Genomic DNA, 6,000 nt, shown 5'->3' on the forward strand with positions numbered 1-6,000 from the left:
CCAGTTCGTACGGCTCAGCCCGAACTGACAGTTTGGATTTAATTGCAGTCCTCTGAACACACGATCATGCCAGGTGCTCATTTCGGACCGAACAATCCGAACTGACAGTTTGGTCCGAACTGTTGCCTTCTCCTCACACGATCAGTTTTGTGGTCGCTGTTGCTGTTGGGTGTATCGTTTCATCGTAGAATATGGAATAAACTTTGGATGTTGAAATTACAGTTGCACTGTGGGTTCAAGAATTCTCAGTCAGAAGGCCGTGTTTATGCTCTTTGGTTACTTTGGTGTGTGTGTGTGTGAGAATATATATATATATATATATATATATATATATATATATATATATATATACATACTCACCAAAGTAACCAAAGAGCGTAAAAAAAGATATATGCGACGACACTCAGCTAATGGACTGATTGTTTGGACTAGCGAGACGCTGTTCCCGCACACTCGGCAGTTCGGACTGACAGCTCTAAGAGCCCGCAGTCCGATTTGATGGGAAGACATAAGTTCGTCAGTCCATCAGTGGGGAAGCCTACGATTCACGCCGAGTATTCGACATGCCCGAACATTACCGAATACTTGTCTTCGGGTGTCTTCGGAATTTTTTTTTGTGAAAAAGAAAAAAAGTCTGTTTTAAATGCCGGAAATGTAAATGCTAACTTATCCAATGCTACCAATGAGAAAATCTAGTCAATGTGAGTTACATTTACTGGAAAGTTATATATGAATGAAAAAAGAAATAAAACACAATTTATGTTTGTTCTTCTGAAATAATAAATTTGTAATTATTAAGGTGAGTAATTTTTATAAGGGGGAAAATAATAATAAAAATAACTACTTTTTGACAAGGTTTTTCTGACATTGTGATATAATAGTTCACCATTTTAACAAATGATTAGGTTAGGTTTATGTATTACAAATCTGTGATAAAGAGAATGAAAATGGTCAGTTGTGTTAGGTTGTGTGGACAGTGGGTTATGATAGGTTAGGTCCATTTAATATTCTTTAAAATTAGGATGATTGGTTAGGATAGGTTAGCTACATAGCTAAACAAAAGAATTCCGAAGTCACCCGAAGGCAGGTATTCGGTAATCTTCGGGCATGTCGAATACTCGGCGTGAATCGTAGGCTTCCCCCATCAGTGCTGAATGACCACCGTTCTTGCTCACACGCGGCAGTTCCGACTGAGGCTGTGATTGCAATAGTCCGTCCGTCAGCCATCGAGCAATTTACAACACTCCGTTCGTCCGTCATAATATTTTACCATATACACGCTGCCAAATGTGGAGGGAACTTAAATTTTTGAGAACGTTTACTTGTATAATTATACTAGCTGCCCAACCTGGCTTCGCACGGCTATACTAATGGAAAAAAATTAAACCACATATTCCATTTACAGTAATGGTAAATAAAAAAAATTCAGTGAAAATGTATTACAATGCTGTATATAATGTACCGGAGAGAAAATGAATAGCACCGATGGTTTCCCGACTTGTGCACGCAACGTACAACTGATGTACCCGTACTTCGCCACGGCAGTCTACAGGCAGATCACTCTTGCCCGTTGCCATGGAGACGCAGAAGGCATGAACAATGCAAAATCCTGTTCTCATGCAGACAAAGTACCCACTGTTGCCTGGTTTTAACCACCCATGGGATCTAATTTTCGGAAAATGTCATCCTGCGTAACATAAGGAACATTACTGTGAAGTTTCAAGTCTGTAAAATATAAATACTTGAAAAAAAGGGCAATAAAAAAACAAATTAAACACAGAGAGAGGAAAAAAAACAATTGTGTAGGTTTGCGATTTAAAGTGATAAAAAGTATTTAAATACTAATTGAACTCTTATGAGGGTACTGATTGCTTCGTTGTTAATATCACACGGGTGTTTTTTACTTGTATGGGAAAATTAAGAATGATAAGGCATCTAGTACGTGGCAACAATGTTAATAGGTAATAGGAAATAAACTTCTAGCGCCTGCGGCATTGTCAACACACACTTCGTACGTGTACTGCATGTTGTATCTAACCCCCTCCAACGCATTTGATTCTAAATTGGACTTTTAGTAAGGATCCCTAATATTATTGATAATATAATATAGCCTATAGTCTTCCTCGATAAATATACTATCCAACACTGAAAGAATTTTTCAAATCGGACCAGTGGTTCCTGAGATTAGCGCGTTCAAACAAACAAACACACAAACTCTTCAGCTTTATAATATTAGTATAGATTGGTTTGACAACCACGGAAGATATGCACTCATAAAACAGTATTACTTTACACTTCTATTTATTTCAACATTTTAAAAGTTATCGTGCGTAATTAATCACGTTTCTGTGATTTGGACTTTTTTCCTTTCAAAACACAACCTTTAAAACGTGCTCAAAGATAATTTAAAAAATTACCATGCAAGCATCCAAATAGGTATACAAACTTCAAAAACGTCTAATATAAAAACATTTTATACGTAAAACCCTTACAGCCGTTTGGAGGTTATAATTTCATCCGTCCGTCAAAATGATGCCACCCCCCTCCCCCACAAAATGATCACTCAGGAAAAAAAGGGGGGGGGGGGGGGGATATACTGTAGTCATGTGTTTTTCTTTCGGCGTTACGTAGAAGTGGTTCAACACTAACTTTTTTGACGTGACAACGTCTAATAAATCGATGAACGCCGGCTGCACGCATGAAAAAGCGTACCGTTACGCACATTGTCCCGTTACGTTGTGTCCCTTTACGCTCATTGTACGCTTGCGCCACATCTATCTCTCTTCCACTCGATTGGAACAACCATCGATTTGACTTTTTCGAGGCACATTAAACTTGAAACACTCCCATTCGTTTCCTACTTTTCCTATCATCGTCCTATCCTTAACAGAATAACACAGATTGGAAGAAGTTAAATAGCAAACATGTATAAAAGTTATAGTTAAAATAATCTCTTCGTTAAAGTAATAAACATATTTGAATTAATGAGTGCAAATAAAAGTAAATTTATCAATTAAATTTTATATTTAATTTCACTCCTCCTTTGTATCCATACAAAATAGTGATAATTCAATAAAAATTATTCAATTTTATTCATAAAAGTATGCAATCATTTCATCCAAGTTTTGTTATGACGTTGTCACGTTAAACTATCGTTCATAAACCGACTTTACAGACAACCAATATTTGTTTTAACAAACTATCATGTAGGCGTCCTTGATGAAGTCACCAAGCTTTTAAATGATGGACGGATGGAATTTTTCGGGCTATATGATTGGCTTCAGGCAAGGGCGGAGAGGTAAATTTAAATTTTCTAATACAATTTTGGTATATATAAGTACAATTGAAATATTTAACAAATTCTATTTGTTGTTCGAAAACGACCTGTTATCTGTGGCAGTGCAGAAAGTCTGGTGAACTGTGGTGAGAAACTGCCGTCCCTGGATCCACCAGTGGTAGGTCCGACTGATGGTGTGCGGAAGAGACGCGCCGGCACACGCTCACCTGCCCAGCCGCGCGCAGCTGCAGATTGCGACGTGTCTCGACACCGCGCCAGTCCCAGGTGCACTGACTCGTCCGGGTCGGCGGTCCGCTTCCCCTTGCCCCCGCGGGGCGCGCCCTCTTCGGGAGGCGGGGCTTCGGCCGCGTGACGTCACCCGCCCCGCCGCGGGGAACAAGTTTTGATCAAGAAAAATCCTGTGGACGATTTTTTTTTGGACGTGATAACGTCTTATAAATCGATGAACGCCGGCTGCACGCACGAGAAATTGTCACGTTCCGCCTGAGCCGAGTGTGCAAGAACCGGCCAACCACCGTGCGAGAAAATCTTCTATAACATCTAACAGGTTAAGGCGGGCTTTTTAATTAATTGTTCGTGATTATATTTAAACAAATTATTTAAATTAAATTTGCAACAACTGTAAATCATATTTGAAAATTAAAAAAGTATGCAATTTTTCGTCAATGTTTTCTTATGACGTTATCACATAAAATTATCGTCCGTAAACCGACTTTTATGTGCTCGTAGTAGCAACTGCTTACTCTGCATCTATCTGAACCCAGAGGCCCGATGGTCTGATCCGTTTTAGATAGTCAATGTCTAGTTTGAACAAGTTGTGACTCGTCAGTCGGCTTCCAGAGCCGGAAGAGTAAGGTCGTGTCTTGCGTGTCTTGTCGTGTCTCATGGGTAAACACCCGGAAATTTCGCGGATTCGTCAAACCTCAGGGTAGAATTCGAAGTCACAGTTGTTCTCAGCCCATGTTTGCTTTCCCAACGGTTGATTTCTTAGCGACAGCAATTGGCACTACCTGATTCCTAGCTGAGCATCGTTGACTCACGGTCATAAAGGAACGTGTCCAAATAACTGCGGTCCAATCTGAACATAGTGCGAGAGTGTTTTCATTATAACGTGCGACTACACGAATGCGTGAAATTTCCGTATCTTTAATCATGAATTTCGAACAACGCATTCGCATAAGGATATTTTTCTCCCCGAAACGGAGATAAGAAAAACGGGAAGTGCTAAAGGGAAACTGTTTTGACGCCATTCCCGACAGTGATAGTGTCACGACTGAACAGCTGAAAGGCCCTTCCGGAAAACCTTCCAGTAATGCCTCCAGTCATGGAATAAACGTTGGGATAGGTGCGCATCGTTAGCCAATGAGAGTCTTTTGAAGGAGATCAGTTCAAATTGGATGTAAGCTTATTAATTTTGTCGTAATAAAATTATTCGCTGTATATTTTGATCCCACCTTGTAACTAATCCTTCTGGGGGCCCGTCGCAAAGGCCTTGAATTTGAGTCCCCTAAAATTATAAAGCCATTTACTGCACAGTTAAAAACAAATCGTCTAACTCAGTACACGTGATACAAGTGAAACTTCTTTGGCAATTCAAACCTCGACTCGTAAGTATACCGTTAGTGGTAAAACGTCAGGGAGAGAGCTAGAAAGAGAGAGAGAGAGAGAGAGAGAGAGAGAGAGAGAGAGAGAATACAATTTTATAATAATGATTAATTAACAATAAATAAACCGTGCGTATTACTGTTTCTTCAAGCAATTCTGCAGTTTGAACATGCCGAATTTCAGAACGAAATATGAAATTCATAACAGGTAGAGAAATACTCTCTACGCTGCTGGTTGAACAAGGAGGAACGCGAGAACGCTGGTAGCAATTATAAAATTCAAGGCATTCTTCACAGCTGACTGTATAGGATACCTATATCTATTTTCTGAAACAAGCGCATACGCTCACTCTCTCGCTTATTCTTTCGTTCATCTATCTCTCTCAGTTCTATTATTTTTTTACTTGGTTGAAAAGGGGGGGGGGGGGGGGGTTACAAATCATCGCGCGGAGAACGAAAACGAGCCCAGCAACGTATATAGCATAGTGATCTCTTTATATAATCTCTTTGGCCAAGTACCTATTCTGCCATTTTCACGTCAGAAACGTTTCACAAAAAGGTTTTCACGAACACGTTGCATTCAAATTGGGCCTTGAAATCTGACTTTCATCGTGCCCAAAGAAGTTTCACTTCAAAAATTCCACCATAAATTTAAGCAGAACGCTAGTTACAAATTATTCATGGATCTTCATAAATTTATCGTTTACTGCGTAAAATTACAAGTACAAAGTTCACTTACTTTGACATTGAATCCACAAGAATAAGCTTGGTATATAAAAAAAAAACATCAAAATCGTTCTACAGTGGCGCGGAAACGGAGACGGATCACGTAAACGGAACCGGATCTCACGGAACGGAGTTGCTACAATAGCACGCAGACGGAGACGGACCCGTACGGATTAGCTCGGTAATGCTGCGCTCTTACGTTTACGTTGCTCCTTACTACGAATATAAGCCGAGTTCTTGGCTGCGATGGTAGCCATGTTTGTTTATGTTCTAAATACGTTAAAAATTGTTTCAAATACAAGAATATCTCGTGTTGTTTTATTACTTTGTTGTTTATTTTTGACGTGACAACGTCTAATAAATCGATGAACG

The 6,000-nt window shown here is 39.6% G+C and overlaps 1 protein-coding gene across 3 annotated transcripts in view; it reads right to left on the reverse strand.

The window, feature by feature from the left end:
• Positions 1-3,571, reverse strand: part of LOC134532000 (oxidized low-density lipoprotein receptor 1-like) — a 26,316-nt gene extending 22,745 nt beyond the window's left edge. The window contains exon 1 of one of the 3 annotated variants that reach the window (XM_063368121.1): positions 3,505-3,571. The gene's annotated coding sequence lies outside the window, so the exon portion shown is untranslated. Of the gene's footprint in view, positions 1-3,384 lie in introns of all 3 variants that reach the window. The other 2 variants (XM_063368122.1, XM_063368120.1) reach the window with 2 other exon arrangements.
• Positions 3,572-6,000: the final 2,429 nt, after the last annotated feature.

Source organism: Bacillus rossius, chromosome 5 (assembly GCF_032445375.1).
Source record: "Bacillus rossius redtenbacheri isolate Brsri chromosome 5, Brsri_v3, whole genome shotgun sequence".
NCBI lineage: Eukaryota > Metazoa > Arthropoda > Insecta > Phasmatodea > Bacillidae > Bacillus > Bacillus rossius.